At 42.7% G+C, this 22739-nt stretch overlaps 1 long non-coding RNA gene across 1 annotated transcript; it reads left to right on the forward strand.

The window, feature by feature from the left end:
- Window positions 1-1317: 1317 nt before the first annotated feature.
- Window positions 1318-15883, forward strand: LOC108705693. The gene is made up of 4 exons (XR_005963313.1): window positions 1318-1473; window positions 1776-1874; window positions 6922-7023; window positions 15825-15883. It is a non-coding gene; the product is annotated as an uncharacterized LOC108705693 (long non-coding RNA).
- The last annotated feature ends 6856 nt before the right edge of the window (window positions 15884-22739 follow it).

The raw sequence follows: 22739 nt of genomic DNA on the forward strand, positions 1-22739 counted from the left end.
AGTGTGTATAGTGAGACAAGATCGTGTCAGTGGAATGATCAATTGTGGGATAGTGAGTATAGTAAGGCAAGATGGTGTCAGGAATAAGGACTGTAACCATAAGATGGTCTCAGGGGTAGTGGCTGTAATTGTGGCATAATGTGCATCATACAGCAAGATGGTCTTATGAACAGAGACTGTAACTGTGGGATAGGGTGTATAGTAAGTCAAGATGACCTTATTGGTAGTGAGTTAAATGATGGGATAGTGTGTGTAGTTAGGCAAGATGTTCTCAGGAATAGGGGCATGTTCTTCTCCATATCCACTTTTTTTTTTTTTTACTGTACTTTTCTGTCCCTTTCTCTGGGATTTTGCTATAGTTCCACATACCTCCCAACATTTTAGAATAACAATGTGGTGTGAATTTTTATTTGGCCACTCCCTTATTACCATGTTCATTTTACAAAAAATTGATAGGTTCCAAAAGTTTGAACATATTTCTGTGTTTTTTTTCAGTTATTACAGTTTTGCTAATGAAGGTGAATTGCTGTTAAGCTGTGAGTGTAACATTTCCTAAGGAACCTCCTTATTTAAATTGTTACAATTACTTAATTGCTTTTCTCAAAATTGTTACAAAGTATCTTATCTGCACCTCATGGCTGTTCTGGGCCCTCTGCCAAAAGCAAATTAAGTTAGAAACTTGTATCTTTTTTTTTTTTTAGCTGTTCAGTGCAGAGAAAATCTGGACTTTCCAGTACAAATCCGTGCCTGTGGGTTGAGCTTTTAAAAGAGGGACTGTCTGCTGAAAACGGGACATTTGGGAGGTATGGTTCCACTCTTCCTTTGGGTTAATAGGGTTCTAAATTGCAAATTTTTACTAGTGACTTGATATACAGTGTTGTAACTGAAATGGGTTAAGTCGAGAGCAATAATTAAGTGATAGGACGTATTATGGGACAGATCTTGTGTAATGTGCCTCTTCTAAAGTAGTGAGATTATGTAAGGCAGGGGTTTGATGCTGATCACTGGATTTAACTCACCTCTCTTACCCCTAAAGTGACACAAGGGGATGGAGTTACTAAAGAAATCTCCTCTAATCCCATGTCTGATGATGCTGGATAATCTTGTACCCACCGCTGTGACTAATAAACTCCATTGAGCAATTACACCTAAAGAAATTTTTGGTACTTTTCACATGTGATTGAAGTATTGAATGTTAACTGACTGAATTACAGAATAATTTCACCCTTCTATATTTTGTAGTTGCTCACTATTATTCACTAATGTTTTATGTTATCCTTTTAAAAGCTGTAGCCCCATTCTTTTCTTAACTGTCACTTCAGAGCCAACTGGTGTCCATATCCCTTTACTCCTGAATGATGTGATTTATGGAACCTTTGCTCTAGCGCCATCTTGTGATCATTTTTTTTCCTGCAGTTTATGGAGTGAATTGAGGCGCGGCACAGTCCGGAACTGATCAGTGCAAGGGAGCCGGTTAGTACTTAAATACTTTGGGGTTTTATGTGGTTTGTTCTTCATTCCTTTTTAGAATATTTACAGAATATATACTAACACTTCACTATTTGATCCCAGACAATCTTCCTTGGTTGTTTCTCGGGGAGATGCCTGACTTTTCACTATTACTATGGTGCAAGAACAAACATATTAGTACAATACCTGCCTCATTGAATGGCGATATATTATTGTAAATTTGTTTTCTACTTTACTTATATGTCTATGTGTATCTGCTTTAGTTTAATATTTTTTATTTTGGTTCTGTTTTGATTTATTTACAGATATCCCGGTGGTGGATTTCAAGTTTTAGGAGGGGCACGGGTAACCGCCAAAGCCACCGGGGAGAATGAAAAAATTGCCAAGGAGGAAAAAGACCAAAGGTAAGTGCCATCAAACACCATTATTTCAAACTCCTGGCCACTGTTGTTTGTTTGTTTAACTCGTAACCACCAGTGTATTTATTTTTTACTTTTACTGGGACCCTGTTCATCAGTGTTTTTCTTACTTATATGGGGGACACTGGCTAGCAATGTTTTTTTTTTTCTATTGGGGGCGGGGGGGCCCTGACCACCAATGGGCTTTTACCTTGTTTTCATATCAACTGAAGACCTCTTGTGGCTGCAGGTAAAACACACCACATTATAGTTTTAGCACTTATGTCTGTGGTCTTTTTAGTGTGGTGTGGGGGTAGGTGGGCCCAGTCAATTTTGTATATGGTCCTGTGATTTCTGATGGTGGCCCTGACCATTACATTTATCTCCCTCTGTCTGAGGATGAATATAACAGAATTAATTTTTTTTTTTGTTCAAGTTAAGTTTATTTCAGATTCAACAGTACAATTAGCATATGCAGGCATAAGACATTGAAGGTTTCCAATACGCAGATTGGATATTTTAAAACTTTATGGATACAAGAAGATAGATGTTTGTTTTGCTGTACAGGCCCCCCTTAAAGGAGAAGGAAAGCTACAGAGCCATTTTATTGCCAATATATTAGCTGCAATAGTGCAAGCTAGAATGCTATATTTATTCTGTAGAATGTTTTACCATACCTGAGTAAAAAGCTCTAGAAACTCTCTGTTTGTTTAGGATAGGAGCTGCAGTATTAATGTGGTGTGACATCATTTCCTGCCTGAGTCTCTCCCTGCTCTGGGCTCAGATTACAGTAGAGAAGGGAGGGGTGGGGAAGAGGAACAAACTGAGCATGCTCTTGCCCAGGGCAATGAGGTTTAAGCTGAAGGCAGGAATTCTGATACAGAAGCCCATGTGTACACAATAGAAGGAAAGAAATGCAGTGTTTCTTTTGACAGGGGACTCAGAGCAGCATTACTTTGAGGGGTTACTGGTGTATTTATATAGACTTTTCTAATAAGGCTTACTTAGTTTTAACCTTTCCTTCTCCTTTAACTCATATACTATTACAAAAAATGTATTACATCACACATTGGCCGGTCATGTCATTCCTTCTCCCAGCAGTACTCAAACCACTTTCCCCAAATTCTCGTAAATACTGCAAGTTTATTCCTTCTCCTATAGATGTACTTTTCTAGTTTTCCTGCTTCATATAGCTCAGATTCCCATCATTTCACATTGGGTGCGGCGTCAGCTTTCCAATTTTTTGTAATTAGCCTGCGGGCTTGGAATAAGGCTTTACCAAGGAAGTGTTTAGCTGGTTGTAAATCGGGGCTAGTGAAAACTCCTAGTAGACACACAACTGGGTCAGCGTTTACCTGTGTGCCCATGACCTTGTTAAGTATACTAATGACCTCTTCCCAAAATTGTGTTATCATTGGGCATGACCATAGAGTGTGAATGAGGGTCCCCGTCTCTTGCCTACATCTTAGACATATTGGTGAAACTTTCGGGTATATATTTTATGACATTTTTCTCTAGTATAGTAAGCTCTGTGGATCATATATAGTTGTAACATCTCATGTCTACAGTCTTTGGAGATTTGTTTAGGGGTTTTAAGCGCTAGAGCCCATTGGGTGTCCGTCAATTGCCCTAAATCTCTTTCCCAATTAGTTCTACTTTTATGGGTAACGTCACTGCATCCTTTCCTCCCTGCACTCTTGCATACACTAGCCATTGTGCTTCAGGTAGGGCAAATTGGTTTATCAGAGTTATAAAAGAGTTATAAAAGGCTTCATTCTGACCTCTTCCCAAAAATCTCCTATGGTTACGATACCCCATTCTGCCCAGCATTTAGGCGGGGATAGGTCAGCTAGGTCCCCAAATATTCTATTGCTCCACAGGGGGGTAGAAGGATCTAGGCAAGGGATACGCATAATTTTCTTAGCTGTTACATAAGCCTCTCTTGTTGCTTTGCCAATGGGATTATGCCCCATTGATTTTGGTGCTAGGAGCAAAGTCTGCCATGCTTTAAGATTAGGTGGGTATTGTAGTCCCCATACATTAAATAGCGGAGTACACGGACCCTCTGGAGTTAATGGGCAGATATGAGATAGTTGTGCTGCTAAATATAACACATGGAAGTCCGGGGGTGACACCCCTCCTCCCTGATTTGGACATTTCAGAAGGGATATCTGTGCCTTCCCTTGCCCCGTATGAACTCCCTTATCTGGGATTCCAGCTTGCTGAAAAACGCTTTTGGGGGCGTTGTAGGAGAGTGCCACAGCATATATAGAACTTTAGGTTGTATGAACATTTTTATGAGGTTTATTCGACCAGCAGGTCCCACCGGTAGATTACGCCATGCCTCAAATTTGGTTTTTACCCAATTTAGTAAGGGGGCTATATTTAGCTCATAATATGAGTTGATTGGTAAGGAGATCTCCACCCCCAAGTATGTAAATTTATCCACTATTGGTAGTACCGACTGCTCTAGTCTCTCTTCCTTCTGTTGCGGGTCCACCAAAAACAATATAGATTTTGACTTACTTATTTGTAGACCAGAAATTTTACCAAAGGTATCTGTTAAAGTCATGAGTTCCTCGAGGGAGTGCCCCCTGTCCCCTAAGTATATGAGTGTGTCATCCGCATAAAGTTGCAGTTTATCCTTCTGGACAGGAGTGATCCATCCCTGCATTACGTTATTCTGGCGGACTGCTGCTGCCAAGGGCTCTATTGCTAGAGCGAACAACAAAGGGGACAGGGGGCAACCCTGCCTCGTTCCTCTAGTAAGCTGAAAGGAGGGAGAATCCCCACCCCCTACCCTAAGAGAAGCCACGGGGGCCTTATACAAGAGTTGCACCAATGCAATAAACCTGGGGCCTAGTCCAAACGCCGCCAAGACCTTCCACAGATACGGCCACTCTACCGTATCAAAGGCCTTGGCAATGTCCAAGGCAGCAATGGCCCTGGAGCCCGAATTGGTATGCGAGGTTGTGAGACTGTGCATTAACCTTCTGACATTGAGGGCAGTAGTTTTGATTACTCTTTTAAGTCTGGTCTTTGCCGGATTTGGGGAGTTGAGCAATTGCTGCTTGGTACATTGAAGCACGAAGATGGCCTTTAGATACTGCCTCTCCAAACACTTTTAGTAGGATTGGGGCCAGTGTTCTTGCATGTTTTTTATATAGCTCAATCGGGATTCCATCCGCTCCTGAGGCTTTCCCAGAGGGAAATGTATCTATTGCTTCCTGTATCTCCATAAGGGATAGGTCAGTTTCCAGGAATTCTCTATATTCTGCAGTTAGAAGTGGCAGTTTTAACCGTATCTAGAAAATTTACTACGAGCGGCATAGTTTCGGCATTTAGTGTAGATTTGTATAAAACAGTACAGAATTGAACCAGTATATTTTGTATTTGCTTGGGCTCGGTGGTGAGCAGTCCCTGTTGCGTTTTTAGTATAGTAATGGCTGGAGGGGTGGTGTTTGTTTTGGCTAGGTGAGCTAACATCTTTCCAGCTCTTTCACCACAGTCATTTATGGCTAGTTTCCTAAAATCCAAACTGGCTTGGGCTTTCCCCTTTAGCAGTTCCTCATATTTATTTTGTGCCTTATATAACTCAGCAAATTTCCCTGCTGTCGGGTCATTTATCACCTCCAGCTCGAGCCTATTAATCGCTTGTTCTAGTTGTTCCTGATTTAAATCAGTTAATCTTGTGGTTGAACAGCCCTCTAATATGCGCCTTTAGGGCATCAAAGAGTACTAAATGGTCCACCGTATGTTCATTAATTAACATATATTCAACTATAGCATCGTCTATGGCTTTTTGGTTATCTAGTATGTTTAACCAGGCAGGGTTCAAGGACCAACGTGGTTTGACCTGTTGGTTTTCCAGCATAATTTGGATTTCTAGGGGCACGTGATGGGACCCTGGTTAGGTATTTGGCACCCCTTACCCAGTGTAGTGCTCATCGGCTGACAAATGCAAAGTCAATACGCGACAGAACCTTACAGTATGTGATTGAGAGTAACAAGAAAATTGGCTCACATCTGGATGTAGATGCCTCCAGGTTTCTATTAGGCCCGTCTGCGCTGTTATCTCTTTTAGGTTAGTGGCTTTGTCATGGTGTATACTATTGTCCTTCCTAAGCCTGTCCAGGTTTGTGTCAAGTAAAGTGTTGAAGTCCCCCATAGCTATTACCTCAGCGTGGGGATAATTTGCAGCAAACTCCATGAGTTGGTTTAAGCAGGTGTCCCAATAGGGGGGAGGTATATATATTGAAGCTAGTATCACTTCATGCGATTGAATAAAGCCATGTATGAATATATAGCGGTCTTTGCGGTCCTACTTTGCATCTATCAATCTGAAGGGGATACCACGGGAAATTAGGATTGCTACTCCTGAGAATAGTTGGAAAACTCGGCATGGTAATACCATCCCACCCAAGGCTTTTTCAAAGCTAGGGCTTTCTCGTCGGCCCTCCGGTTCGGGCCTACTAGAAAAACATTTATTGTAAGTATAAATCCCGCTTTAGCACCAGTTAAGGGGGTTTCCTGCAACATATTAATTTTGGCACCTGATATTTTTATGAAATCCATAACTAGCCGGCGTTTTATGCAGTCTTTTAATCCACGTACATTCCAACTAAGTTGTAGGTTTACTGTCAGTCGCCTTCCATTTGTAACAGTGGATTGACCCCCATGTGTTATACTGAAATTACCATACTTGAACATTTTTTGTGTGAAAACCTTGAACATTTTTAACCCCTGTATATAAACCCCTTTTCCCTCCCCATCAGACTAGTTTTGAAACTGCTGATTTGCATTCCCAAACAGTTAACAAGTAACATTTACAGCATTCGCTTGGAACTCTGCCCTTTACTGAGGTAACTCAGCCCTTTAGAGGGGAATGTGGTGACAGGTCCCCTTAGCATTAGGGCTGCATAAGCATGGTGGTTTTATTCAATGTTATTTATTTAGTGGGGTTGCACATTAATTATGGCAGATTTGGAAATCTTAAGTAGCCCCAAAAATATATTGTTTTTTTAATTAATTTTCATTAGTTTGTCTTTATCAGGAAAATGCCAGTAAGAAGCAGAAGAAAAGAGATAAAGCAGAAGGGATGGAATTGAGATCATAATACAGAAGAAGACAAGACATTTCCCGGGACACTCTCATGGTAATTATTATGGCTTTTGTTGGTACAGAACATGCTCAGGCTTTACCCAATAAGACAATTTCTGGTAGTGGGCTATAGAAGTAATTCATAGATAAGGGTTGAGAATGTTTTTTTATTATACTATACAGCAGATAGACAGCAGCCAGATATGCATTTATTTGACAGGCAGTGTCAGTGTCAGAGGGAGTCAAGGGGGAGGTCCACAATGTTGACGGAGGGGTCCAGGGTAAATTCGCTTTCTGCGCTAGTATTTAGGATTTTTTTTATCTTGGTAACTAATAGTATTTGAGAGATAAGATACTTCAAGGTGAAAGCTTTTTAGGTGAGTTTTGGAAATGTAACCAAATCCAAAAATGTATGAAAGGTTTGCAACTTGGTGCTTTGGAGTAGAAAGGCATGCATACCCAATTGGGATTCAAGGGAATGTGTACTTTCCAAAAATATGTTTTTTGGGAGTTAATGTACCCTTTTCTACCTTTGCCCCTCAAAAGAAATCTGTAGTTGATTTTGCAGTATCTGGAATGACAGAACTGTCTTCATTTTGGGGCCCTCATATGCCACAGAGTCAGTGGTACAAGGATATCTAATAGGAATAATGTTATAAAAATGTTATCTGTAGGTGTATAGAACTGACTCTTTGCTGTGACAGCGGTGCCACCAACCAGTGTGTCAATCAATAGGAGCTGCAGCCACAGAGTGCTGTCCATGGTACTGAATGGAAAAGGCAGTTTAAGCTTCCCTCAATGGCTGCATTAGTTATTGCAGTATATGTACCATAAGTCACATGTTAGATATGTACTTACTATAGCAAATGTGTTTTATCCACACAGGAAACCCGCCCTCCCACCCCTTTACCCACACAGAAGTTGCATTCTGATTGGCTGACAGGGTTGTTCTCTCTCCTTTATAATAAACACAAGGCAGCAGTTGTTAAGCAGCACATGATGCCCATTGTGTGTGTTTTCTGCCCAACTCCCCGCACCTCTGGCACACAGAACTTGAGAAGATTCCGGTTTGACTAATTTTATTTGTGCAATGAATAGAAACACCCGCGGGCACCCACTGTCCAATAACTGGTGCTTTTTTTCTTGTCCCTGGGAAACCAGTGCAATAGAATGTAATGGGCATGGTGGGCAGAGTGGGGGCTGGGATGAGATGCCACCAGGTACAGGAGAAGAGGAAAGCGCCAACAGTTCTGGTATTAGAGGTGCTGGGCATGTGACCCTTCAGTGTTGGGCGTATAAGGGAGCTGTAGTTTAACAACTTGAGGATATGGGAGTTGTAGCAAGACGGCCACACACCTGGCAGTCAGGATTTAGAAACATCTATTTCAATTATCTACACACCCTGAAGAGTCACTATGGGGGGTTATATCAGACCAACAGCTTGAAGGTTCTGTCGAAGGAACAGGTGGTGATTAGTTCTCCGTCCCATGAAATGTTCAATCCTGTGACATTCCCTTTGTGGCCAGCGAGAGTCGTTATTGGCCCCCACAGAGGGTGTGTCCACACTTTGGCTGTGTTGTCATTAGCGCCAGTCAGCAGATAATTCCCACTGGTGGCTGTTATGCAATGAGAGAGGGTATAACGTTTTTTTTTCTCCTTGCCTGCTTGTGGGCTGCACCCCACCCTACATCTGCCCTCCCTCCTTGATGCCTGCTTGTAAGCTGTGCTCCTTCCCACCAGGGGAATCTCCCCAACATAAGGGCAGGTAAGGGGCAGCCCAACATCAGGCATCTTTTTTCCCATAATTATATTAATAATGATTATGAAGATATAATTATAATGACCCAGAACACCGGGTGCCAATAATACACAGCAGCACCCGTGTGTCACTTGTAGTAAACATCTTGCCCCTCAGGGGAGACAATCCCAGAGGAGTAAAACACAGCGAGCACCTATTCTCTCTCTAATAAAGAGGCTGTTCTGCCCCTTTACCCACGCAGGGAACCCGTTCGCCCCTTTACCCACGCAGGGAGCCCACCCGCCTTTTTACCCAAAAAGGGAACCCACTCGCCTGCCCCATTACCTACACAGGGAACCTGCCCGCCCTCCCCTCTACCCAGACAGGGAACCCACGAGCCCCTTTGCCCACGCAGGTGACCCGCCCCTTTACCCATGCACGCAACCCGCCCACGCAGGCAACCCGTGCACCCCTTTACCCACGCTAGTAACCCGTGCACCCCTTATCTCACAATGGGAACCCGCCCGCCCCTTTACCCACGCAGTGAACTTGCCCACCCCTTTACCCATGCAGGCAACACACCCGCCCCTTTACCCACGCGGCACCCGCCCCTTTACCCACGCAGGGATCTCGCCCGCCCCTTTACTCATGCGTGGAACTTGCCTCTTTTCCCACGGAGGGAACCCGCCTCTTTACCCACGCTGGCAACATGCCCGTCCCTTTACCCATGCATGGAACCCGCCCACCCCTTTACCCATGCATGGAACCCCCCGCCCCTTTACCCATGCATGGAGCCGGCCTTCCCGCCCCTTTATCCACTCAGGGAACCTGCCTGCCCCTTTACCCACGCAGGGAAGCCGCAAAACCCTTTACCCATGCAAGCAAACCGCTCCTTTATCCACGCAGGGAACCCGCCCACTCCTTTACCCATGCAGAAAATCCACCCGCCCCTTTACCAACCCTTGGAACCCGCCCACCCCTTTACCTTACCTTCCCTTTACCCATGTAGGCAACCCGCCCAACCCCTTTACCCAAGCAGAAAACCCACCCACCCCTTTACCCACGCAGGGAACCCACCTGACCGCCCATTTATCCATGCAGGGAACCTGCCCGTCCCATTATCAATGCAGGGAACCTGCCCGCTCCTTTACCCATGCATGGAACCTGCCCACCCTTTTACCCACGCAGGGAACCCGCCCACACCTTTATCCATGCAGGCCACTCTCCCGCCCTATTACACACGCAGGGAACCCGCCTGCCCCTTTACCCATGCAGGGAACCCGCCTTCTCCTTTACCCACGCAGGGAACCCACCCGTCCCTTTACCCGTGCATGGAACCCGCCCACCCCTTTACCCATGCTGGAAACCCGCCCGCCCTTTTACCCCACGCTGGGAACTCGCCCACACCTTTATCCATGCAGGCCCCTCTCCCGCCATATTACACACGCAGGGAACCCGCCTGCCCCTTTACCCATGCAGGGAACTTGCCTTCTCCTTTACCCACGCAGGGAACCCGCCCGTCCCTTTACCCATGCATGGAACCCGCCCACCCCTTTACCCATGCTGGAAACCCGCCCGCCCTTTTACCCACGCTGGGAACCCGCCCACACCTTTATCCATGCAGGCCACTCTCCCCGCCCTATTACACACGCAGGGAACCCGCCTGCCCCTTTACCCATGCATGGAACCCGCCTGTCCCTTTACCCATGCATGGAACCCGCCCACCCCTTTACCCATGCACGAAATCCACCCACCCTTTTACCCACGCAGGGAACTCGCCCGCCTCTTTACCCACGTAAAGAACCGGCCTGCCCCTTTACCCACGCAGGGAACCCGCCCACCCCTTTACCCACGCAGGGAACCCGCCCACCGCTAGGGGTACAGATGACCTATTCATAGGGATGCAGGTCATCTGTGCATAGGGGTACAGATGGTGTGTCTGTAGCTTTACGGATGGTATGTACATGGGGTACTGATGACCTATACATAGGGGTATGATGGCATGTGCATAGGGGTACAAGTGGTGGATCCTGATTAGGTGTTGATGGTTTATGTTGTGAAGCTTGGACATTAGACCACACTGGTTGGGGCCTGGGCTTTGTCGGTGCAATTGCAGTAGGTTGGATTTTACTTGTATTTAGGATGCCCAATTTATTTAAAAATTTGTTGTCATCTGGGTCTTGCAGAGTGTGTTGCTTACCATCTTTATTTACAATTAAGTGAAAGGGTAAGCCCCAGCTGTAGGGGATATTGTTTTTGTGTACTTCTTGAGTCACTGGCCGTATCTCTCTTTGTTTTGCTCATGTAATTGGAGAGAGATCCATAAATATTGATATTTTAGCATTTCAGAAGACCAGCTCTGTTTGTTGGTGGCTCTTACTCAGTTACCTTTGTTGTAAGTTATGTAGCTTTTCCAGGGCCGTAACTAGGAGTAGGCAGAAAGGGCAGCTGCCTAGGGCACAACGATTGGGGCGCTGGGCAGCTACCTCTTCTGCCTACTCCAAGACCAGACCTGGCACTAGAGTTGCGCTTGACAATAGCCCTTACGCGCATGCGTGCTCGAAAGCTGCTGGCAGGCATTCACACACGAGAGCTAGTGTCGCCCATGCGCGCGTGATCGATTATGCCTCGCACGCGAGCACTGATGCCGCGCACACGTGTGAGATGGGATGTGGGGCGAGCTGGCTGGCTGGACTGCCTGGGGCACCTGGGCCAGGCTGTCTCTGAACTTTTGTGCTAGTATCTGGCAGGTAACAGGCTGTATTCGCGAATCTCTGGTGAGAGTACTGGTGCTGATTGAGACTGAAGTGGTGTCTGATTGTCGCTACCGCTAAAAGAATAAGCAGGTGAGAGAGATGTACATTCCAGCTCCGCTTCGCCAGCTATCTTGAAAAGAGACAGACCTTTCAGTTTGTGCTGATTTCTGAAGAAAGGTCAACATGGTGCAAGTCTGGTCCTTCGGTTTTCTTTTCCCCATTGTCTTCAATTAGTCTAGCCTGATCTGGGTTCTGAATGCTCCTAATGGCTATTTTTTTGGGACTTGTTAAAAAACTGGAAACATGTCTTTTCTAGACCATGGCTAGCCACGCCCCCCTATATTTAGGGCATTTTGTCTTGGTACCTAATGATATGTGGGAGCTAAGATGTTGCAAATGTGAAGCTTTAAAGGGTTTGTGCACCTTTAAATTAAATTTTAGTATGATGTAGAGATGGATATTCCGAGACAATTTGCAATTGGTTTTCATTTCTTGTTATTAAGCTTTTTTATTCAGCTGCTCTCCAGTTTCAGTAATCGGGTTGCTAAGTTTAATTTCCCCTGGCAACCATTCACTGATTTTAATAAGAATAGGAGAGGACTGAATAGAAAGATGAGTAATAAAAAGTAGCAATAGCAATACATTTGTAGCCTTATAGAGTATTTGCTTTTTAGATGGTGTCAGCAACGCCCCCATAGGGCGGCAGGATTTTAGGGGGCGGCATGCAGCCCAACCACACCCACATTAGTTCAAAAACACTGGAAATGCGCAAAAGATACAATAATTTTTTTTAATTTCCAATGCGCCAATCCCCATTTCTCCAGTCCATGATGAAAATTTGCACGAATAAAGGGGAGGGGACCTAGGGGCGCCCGCTATGTAAATCTAGCAATGATTCTATATCATACTAAAAGTTACCTTAAAGGTAAACCACCTCTTTAAGGTGATTTTTGGAAATGTTCTCAAAATTGGCAACTTTAGGAAAGCTCTGTGACTTGATACTTTGGAGTTTAAAGACGTGTACCCATTTTTAATTTGGGGGAATGTGTACTTAACAAATATATACGACATTCTAGATGAGTGTACCTTTTTCTTGCTACCTTGGGCATCAAACTGTTCAGCGGATCCCTGGCATTCATATTTTTAGTATTTTAGCTTGGTTCCCGATGACCTGTAGGAGACGTGCTGTGGACTGGAAGCTTTGGTTATTTTTGAACAATTTCACAATTTTTATAAAAAAGAAATTGTCATATACTATACATATTTGGTATTGGCAAGTTCAGGAGACATGGAACTGTCCAAATCTGTATTTCATGCATAAACTAAATGATGTCTCTGATACATGTGTTTATTTTGTGGGAAACATTCATAAAGTTAGACACTTAGAAGCTAGTATAGGTAAATCTAAAAACAACTGGACTTGCTGAGGAATCATTGAATCATTGTGTTGCATGACACATTGGATAATCCTATCACAGTAACTACACAGAATCAACACCTCTGTAAATTTCTTCAGATGTCACCTCTTTGAAGAATTACAATGTGCCATTGTGATTGGATTAGTGGAAGAGGTTATATGTCGAGAACTTCCCACACTAGTCAATTGAACTAATGAGTAGTGAAACGTCTTCATTGATTACTCAGCAAGTCCAGTTGTTTTTAGATTTACCTAAACTAGATATACCATGACCTGGATGAGATCTTCATAGTCAGACACATAGAAGTCTATATCTTATTACAGAAGTGACATCAACATTCTAGTAGAGTTTGAAAGCTTATGTTTCTGAAAAAAAAATAGTTTTCCTGGGTAAACTCAAAGACCTTCATAGGAAACATCCCTAAAGGAATAGAGTTCAAAATATTCAAAATCTGTCTGGCAATAAAAGTACCAAATTGGTTGTCAGTAGTAAATATCTGTGTCTCCACATATGCTCCAGTAGCTCCCCATCTTCTTTTCTGCTGATTCCCAGCACATACAAAGCTCACCCAAAGGTGTTTGAAGCCGTTTGTCACAATAGACTCGGGATCACCCCCTCATGGAAGAGCAATTCCGTGTGCCGGTTCTGTGTTCTTCATGTTTGTTTTGTGCTGATATTGCTTCCAGAGACAGTTTAGAACTCAGCAGTGAGTGATACATCTAAGAACATGTCAGTTGAGATGACTTCCGGATCATAGAACCTCTGATTTCTTAAGAAATTGCAGGTGAAACAACACAGATAATGGGGCAATTGCAGCTTTCCTGCAGCCCCACTGCATTATTGTATTTATAATAAGTGTAACATAGTAAGTTAGGTTGAAAAAAGACACTTCCATCAAGTTCAAGTTCCATCAAGTTTCAAGCCTCTCCAATTTGCCTCAGAGGGGCAAAAATTCCTTCCTGACTCCAAAATGGCAATGGGACCAGTCCCTGGATCAACTTGTACTATGAGCTATCTCCCGTAACTCTGTATTCCCTCACTTGCTAAACACCATCCAACTCCTTCTTAAAGCTATCTAATGTATCAGCCTGTACCACTGATTCAGGGAGACAATTCCACATCTTCACAGCTCTCACTGTAAAAAAACCCTTCCGAATATTTAGGCGGAACGTCCTTTCTTCTAATGGTAATGGGTGTATAAAGGGTTCTTTCCCTCATTTGCCATCAAGTTATACTGCACCTAATGACCTACACCTAAAGCACACGGCTGCCCCCATGTTATACTAAAACATATTTGACTCGTCCCCTTTAGTGATGTGCTGGTTGACCTCAAACCCACATGTTGGTGGGGTTCAGGTTGAAATGTGGGCGACTGCTGTGGGTTTGAGTTGGGTGCGGGTCAGACTGGGGAAGTACTTTACTCCTCTACTTTGAAAGATTCAGTCTTCAGAGGTGCACAGAAGTAGTGTACGGGGAGAGGTGAGACATTAGTCTGGAGTCCAAATACATCTGCTGGGTACTGAAGGTCTCTCTGAGGGTGGAGGGGTTAAATCAATTGCTTTGACTTGACAAAAATATGACAGAAATGCCCCATCCTCCTTTTCCCTCATTTGCTGTCACCCTTTCTTCTCTCTCTCCTCCCGTGATTCGATTTTCTCTGTTTCCTCTCTTTCTTTCTCTTCCAACTTCTCTTTCCTTGAATTCTCCATAAAGCTATAATGAAAACAAAGATGAGGGGAATGAGCTGTAACTGGGGAATAGTGTGTATAGTAAGGCAAGAGGTTCTCAGGGGAAATGACTGTAACTATTGGATAGTGTGACTAGTAAGACAAGATATGATTTGGGGTAGAATTTATAACTGTGGGTTAATGTGTATATGGCACCAGGGTCGGATTTACTAGGGCTAGCACCCCTAGACCCGCTGCCGTTCATCCGCCCTATTCTCTCATCTTCCTTTCTGAACATGGGCAAATTTTTAGCATTGGGTTCCAGAGTTCTGATGATATTGGTGGACAGGGAATTTTAAAAACTGGGGATTGGGACACAGGAAATTTTAAAATCTGTTGTATCTCCTGTGAATCCTCAGTGCTTAGGGACCAATGTGGGTGTGGTTGGGCAGCATGCCACCCCCCTAAAATTCTGCCACCCTAGATCTTTGTCATAAATCTGGGCCTGTATGGCACAATGTTCTGCAGGGTAGAGACTGTAACAGTGAGATAGTGTGTATAGTGAGACAAGATTGTGTCAGTGGAATGATGAATTGTGGGATAATGAGTATAGTAAGGCAAGATGGTGTCAGGAATAAGGACTGTAACCATAAGATGGTCTCAGGGGTAGTGGCTGTAATTGTGGCATAATGTGCATCTTACAGCAAGATGGTCTTATGAACAGAGACTGTAACTGTGGGATAGGGTGTATAGTAAGTCAAGATGACCTTATTGGTAGTGAGTATAACAATGGGATAGTGTGTGTAGTAAGGTAAGATGTTTTCAGGAATAGGGGCATGTTCTTCTCCATATCCACATTTTTTTTACTGTACTTTTCTGTCCCTTTCTCTGGAATTTTGCTATAGTTCCGAATACCTCCCAACATTTTAGAAATAACAAGGGACAAAAAAAGTGGCGTGAATTTTTTTTGACCACACCCATTTTTTGGCCGCCCCCTAATTACCATGTTCCTTTTAAAAAAAAAATGGCAGGTTACAAAAGTTTGAACATATTTCTGTGTTTTTTTTTCCAGTTATTACAGTTTTGCTAATGAAGGTGAATTGCCGTTAAGCTGTGAGTGTAACATTTCCTAAGGAACCTCCTTATCTAAATTGTTACAATTACTTAATTACTTTTCTCAAAATTGTTACAAAGTATCTTATCTGCACCTCATGGCTATTCTGGGCCCTCTGCCAAAAGCCAATTAAGTTAGAAACTTGTATCTTTTTTTTTTTTAGCTTTTCAGTGCAGAGAAAATCGGGACTTCGGGTTGCAGTTTGAAAGAGGGACTGTCCTGCTGAAAACGGGACATTTGGGAGGTATGGTTCCACTCTTGCTGCTTCCTTTGTGTTAACAGGGTATTCGAGTTGCAGATTTTTACTAGTGACTGGATATACAGTGTTGTAACTGAAATGGGTCACGTCGAGAGCAATAATTAAGTGATGTATAGGACGTATTATGGGACAGATCTTGTGTAATGTGCCTCTTCTAAAGTAGTGAGATTATGTAAGGCAGGGGTTTGATGCTGATCACTGGGTTTAACTCACCTCCCTTACCCCTAAAGTGACACAAGGGGATGGAGTTACTAAAGAAATCTCCTCTAATCCCATGGCTGATGATGCCGGATAATCTTGTACCCACCGCTGTGACTAATAAACTCCATTGAGCAATTACGCCTAAAGATTTTTTTGGTACTTTTCACATGTGATTGAAGTATTGAATGTTAACTGACTGAATTACAGAATAATATCACCCTTCTATATTTTGTAGTTGCTCACTATTATTCACTAATGTTTTATGTTATCCTTTTAAAAGCTGTAGTCCCATTCTTTTCTTAACTGTCACTTCAGAGCCAACTGGTGTCCATATCCCTTTACTCCTGAATGATGGGATTTTACGGAACCTTTGCTCTACCGCCATCTTGTGATCACTTTTTTCCCTGCAGTTTATGGAATGAATTGAGGCGCGGCACAGTCCGGAATTGATCAGTGCAAGGGAGCCGGTTAGTACTTAAATACTTTGGGGTTTTATGTGGTTTATTCTTAATTTCTTTTTAGAATACTTACAGAATATATACTAACACTTCACTATTTAATCCCAGACAATCTTCCTTGGTTGTTTCTCAGGGAGGTGCCTGACTTTTCACTATTACTATGGTGCAAGAACAAACATATTAGTACAATACCTGCCTCATTGAATGAGGATATATTATTGTAAATTTGTTTTCTACTTTACTTATATGTCTATGTGTATCTGCTTTAGTTTAATATTTTTTATTTTGGTTCTGTTTTGATTTATTTACAGATATCCCGGGGGTGGATTTCAAATTTTACGAGGGGCACGGGTAACCGCCAAAGCCACTGGGGAGAATGAAAAAAGGAAAAAGATAAGTGCCATCAAACACCATTTCTTCAAACTCCTGGCCATCGTTGTTAGTTTTTTTTAACTCGTAACCACCAGTGTTTTTGTTTTTTACTTTTACTGGGGCCCTGTTCACCAATGTTTTGGGGGACACTGGCTAGCAATGGTTTTTTTTCTTTTGGGGAAAAAACACATTGTTTCATGAAATTAAAATTTAATAAATGAGAGTAAAGTTAGGGCTCCATACTACTAAGTTAGCAGGTCCCTCTTCCCCTAAGGGGCCCAATTATATGGCTTCCTGGTCAAGTAAAATGAAGCCCCAGTGAATAAAAGCCATGCGTACACATAGTTATGCCCCGTAATGTCAAAACCCTGTCCATGTTCAACCTGACCCTCCCCCAACTTTTAAAAAGTAATAGTATAGATAAAGGAGCCAAATATTTCTATATATTTCAAAGATGTTCCAGTTAAATAAAATAAGATCATTGCCATTTCCAGACATGCTTCATTCTGAAAGTATTTAGACATCAGTGGATTTGTCTGCAAAACATGTAGGAGACGTGAGATGTGGCGCAGTACAGTCACAGCCTATGGAATGGATTTGCCTCCTTTAAAAAATGCAATGATACTAGACTACAAGTAATAACCGCTCTGTAATGATGGTGATATATGGATAATAATAATAGCAAATGACAAAACTTAAATTAACGCACTCCACCTTTCCCCCCGCCCTCTGCTGATTGGGAGGAGCACGCTAGTCAATTTAAAGGGGTTGTTCACTTTAAGTATGATGTAAAGAGTGATAGTATGAGACAATTTGCAATTGGTTTTCATTTTTATTATGAATAATATGTATAGGAGAGGCCTGAATAGAAAGATGAGTAATAAAAAGTAGCAATAACAATACATTTGTAGCCTTCTAGAGCATTTGTTTTTAAGTTGGGGGTCAGTGACCCACCATTTGAAAGCTGGAAAGAGTCAGAAGAAGAAGAAGGCAAATAATTCAAAAACTATAAAAAATAAACATTGAAGGACAATTGAATAGTTGCTTAAAACTGGCCATTCTATAACATGCTAAAAGTTAACTTAAAGGTGAACAACCCCTTTAAAGAAAATAAAAGCAGCGGGATGTGGATTTAAACGTTATAGAGGAAACAGATCTGCTTCCTCTTCAGTTACTTTAGTGTTCCCATGTTTTCCAATAGGCCTTCCTTTTATTGTGTATGAAATGTGTTATTTCTTCTCATTTGCTTATTTGCTCTCCCAGGGTAATCTATTGGGATTGTGTTGGGGGCTGAGACAACGTCTAGGGATCAATGTTTTCACTGCATGTAGGAGACGCAAGGTAAGTAAATCACGTAATGTGCTGTTTTGTTTTGCAGACTCATGTAATCTCACCCTTCCACCCCCTCATGTACCTACCCTCTCACTGACACAACCAAACACACTCCTGCCCACCAGTGTGTATATGGCACAATGTTCTACAGGGTAGAGGCTGTATATAGGGGGATAGTGTGTATAATAAGGCAAGATGTTCTTCGGGGTAGTGACTGTAACTGTGGGTTAGTGCGTATAGTAAGGCAAGATTGTCTCTGCAATTCATCAGACTTAATTTGGACTTTATATAGGTAACTGTAATTTCCCCAGAAAAAGCAAGGTGTTCTATATACACATAAAAATGTTTAATTTGCAATTCACCACTAAAAAACAATTTAGTTTTATTTTTATACAAGTGACAATGTGCAGGACACAGGTCTGGAATATAGTCACTAACACACTTTTTTTCTTACAGGTATATGCACTGATGATTACTACCCACATACACAGAATGATAGAGAATAATACAATAGAAATGAAGCTGCAGAGATGCCCTTCCCCACACATACCTATTGGGGGTGTAGATTTGCTTCAAGAATTTGGCTAGTCGTCCATATAATAAGCATCACCAAGAATTAGGAAATGTGTCCACCAAAGAACCCTACAAAAAGAAGGAGGAATAGAGTCTGGTGTGCTCACGTTGGTAAAGTATGACGTTCTTCTCGCTGCAGCTCATTTCTAAATACTGGGCCAAACAGTATTTAGGCAGTTTAACACAAGTTACTGTGAAACTGCTATTTATAGGCATCTTTCAAGCAGGAGGCGGATAAAGGAACCACTGTTGTTTGTACACTGCTTGTGACCACTTTACAAAGTGCCATTTACCATAAGGTCGGCCACGGGCAGGTAGGAGAAGAGGGAATGAGTGAGGAGAAGGGGAGGGTGTGGAAATTATAAAGGAGCAGGAGCCAGAGGGAAGATGATGCTCTCCATATCCCGGTGCTCTGTCATGATAGCTGTATTGAGCTGGCAGTTGAAGGGTACATTTTGTGAAGTCTTATTGTTGGCAGGACCAAGTGCAGAGTGAGATTTGCAATATGACCCAATATTTGTTACCCAGAGGCTCAAACAGTCCCCCACCAACCCAATAAATAGAGAATGACTAATATATCTTACAGTAGCCCCACAGGTGTTTACAAATTGCCAGGGAAGGAGCTTAAATAACAAAGGTCACTCTTTTACCTGTGTGAAGGCCTCTTCTAACTGTCCTACCCTCTTTCACACCTGTCATGTCAAGATGGTCACCTGCAGAAATGTCAACCTGGACCCATTCATGTCCGACCCCTGGATCGGTCTCCTGCCATGATCCCTGACCCACTTTTTCGGGTGATATTTGAGATCTTTGGGTGACAATTGAAAGCCTAGCAATGGAGTGAGGAATTTGGAATTTGGGGGGTAAATTACTGAGAGTGAGAGATGGACCCGTTAATGCAGGAGAATGAGGAAAAGGGACTTAAATTGGGAGACTCCTGACAAATACAGGGGAATTGACATGTATGTTAATTATGCTCAGCACACCCCGGCCAGGGTGACACGGCAGAACTATATCTAGCAGGTCTATCCCAGGATACAACTCCCCCACAGGCCCAATAAATATCCAGTGTCTATCTTACAGCAGCCTCTTCTGCTGGTATTTTTCCAGAACCTACAGATTGCCAGGCCGGGCCGAGTACCTTGGAATTATGGGAAGACTTTTGGCCTAATAGTCCTATCCTAACTGATCCCCAGTCACAAAACCATTCTTGGCAGCTAAACATAGTGCAAGCACCATATAAACAACACTCCATAGTGACATGCAGTAAGGTAATCAAACCTATTAAATGAGTGTCTGTGTATTTGTATTTATATGGTACAGCTTGTGTACGCAGCATGTTTCTTACAATACTTGTAGCTGAAAATGCAGGTTATGGATACAGCAGAAAAAATAAATGCTCTTGCTCTCTCATTAACTCCCACACCTTCCTTCCTTTCTCTCTACTTCCTTTGCCACTGTCACTGCTGCTGGCGCTACTGCAATATTTGGATCAAAAACAACTCTATTTAATGACCCTACAATACATTCAATGCTCTAATTTTGCTAGCACTTTGCTAGTACATGAAATGTGTAGTGAACCTATTGCGGCAGTAGAACCCGCAGCAGCATATATCCCCCAGAAATAACAACATTTCAGCATATTAGCAATTTGTATGAAAAATGCATTTTAGAGCATTGTTGTCCAACTGCTGTGGTGCCAATAGCTGGAATTCATCTAACCTTCATGGTAGGCCAATAATAGAAAACAGTGTTGACCACTCCCTGTTTTTAAACCACACCCACCAAAGCCATGTTACCACTAGACCATGTCCACATTAATGATGGCAGCACACCAAAAAGTTTATAGTCAATTAGTCATGCAGCTCTCGGTCTCACACCTCAACCTTTAATCTCACTCGGCCAAACCTCTAATCTCACTCATCACTTCTGCTTTTGTTGTAGGTTCTTCAGGGACTTCCCCTGCTAGACTTTGATTGTGAAGTTCCAAGGAGAAGATTTCAATGAGCCCCCTGCACAGAACACTCTAAAGGGAGAATGACAAAAGGGGTGACTTCTTCGTACTTCACGTCTCTGTGATTAGAAAGATGGTGACAACGTAAGTGTTTCTTTTGGGGGTTGTAGTTCAGAGTCGCTGTGGGGACAGTGTGGGTTTTGTTGTTTGTGTCTCCCCGAAATGATCTTAAAAGAGTTCACTCTGCTTTGCTTGCAGACTTTGCCTACTGGTAGCTGCTGCCTGCTTTGCTGCAGAACTGGTACAAGGGGTGAGTTTGTTATCGCTTTTCTTTTTTATTTCTCCATCCAACTGAATGGGAACGTTCTTCCTTGGTAGCTGCACAGTCAGGTTGCATTTCTGTAGACAGATGAACCAAAGTATGCCTTTGGCAGAAAAGTGGGTAATAGCCTTGATAAGCCTATGTACACTCTACATCAAACAGATACTTTATATTATTTACAAAGTCTCAGTTGGGTCCCAAGAGAACTACAACTCCCAATATTCTGGAAGGTGTAGTCCAACAGCAGCTGTAGGGACTGCAGGTTGGATATTGTATCTATGCTACAGCGATGCGTGACAGTACTCAGTCTTACAGTTGGACTTCAGACATGCCATTGTGTATTATTGTATACCTTTGTCTTCAAATGAACACAACAGTGAGCACTATTAAACTGTTAACCTTAAAGGGATCGTGTCAACGGAAAACATGTTTTTTTCAAAACACATCCATTAATAGTGCTACTCCAGCAGAATTCTGCACTGAAATCCATTTCTCAAAAGAGCAAACAGATTTTTTTTTCTTTCTGGCAGGCTGCTGTTTTTCCTTCTCAATGTAACTGAATGTGTCTCAGTGAGACATGGGATTTTACTATTGAGTGTTGTTCTTAGATCTACCAGGCAGCTGTTATCTTGTGTTAGGGAGCTGCTATCTGGTTACCTTCCCATTGTTCTTTTGTTTGGCTGCTGGGGGGAAAAGGGAGGGGGTGATATCACTCCAACTTGCAGTACAGCAGTAAAGAGTGATTGAAGATTATTAGAGCACAAGTCACATGACTTGGGGCATCTGGGAAATGAGTGAACCCACCAAATCACAGTTCCCTTTTGGGATAACTAGAGAGCCCTTGGGCAGCAGCTAGGTTGCCATCTTTTGCTGGTAAATACTGGCCCACAATGAATAGAGGAGGGGTGATGATGCAAAGGAGGGGGGTGGCACTGGCACTCATAAGCCAGGGACTAACCCCCTGTGTTTATTTCGTAAAAAAATGGAAGATTAAAAATGCATCTATGCACATTGGGCATCAAACTGTTCAGCAGACCCCTGGCTTCATCATATCTAGGATCTTTTATGTTGGTACATTGCAATAGGTGGGGCATGTAATGGGCAATATTTAAGATTGCTTACAAAAATGTTGAAAATCCCGATGTTTGTGCCATTTAGTACTGGTATGGGATCCATTGTCCAAAAGCTCAGAACTGTGGTGAGACCATCTCCAATAGACTTGAGTTTAATTAAAAATTCACATTTTAATAAAATATTTCCTTTTTCACTTACAGATGAAGCCACTTGGATTTGTGAGATAAATGCGTCATGACTCATGGTTAATTGAAGAAACTGCGTTATCTAAAGTCATCTTAACTCATTTAATGCATTTAACCTTTCCATTAGCATACCAAAGCACCATTGTGAACAATGGTGAATGCTTTAATTAGATGGGATGTTGTGACGCAGTTTTCTGTGTTAAATGAGATAAATGGGATATCTGTGTTTAGTTATTCTGTGTCAAACAGACAAACCAAAGTGGCTGCATCTGTATATAGTAACACACTACCTATAGATATAGTAACACACTACCTATAGATAATAATTAATCATTATTGGAGGCAGAA

The sequence above is a fragment of the Xenopus laevis genome, chromosome 8L (assembly GCF_017654675.1).
Source record: "Xenopus laevis strain J_2021 chromosome 8L, Xenopus_laevis_v10.1, whole genome shotgun sequence".
NCBI lineage: Eukaryota > Metazoa > Chordata > Amphibia > Anura > Pipidae > Xenopus > Xenopus laevis.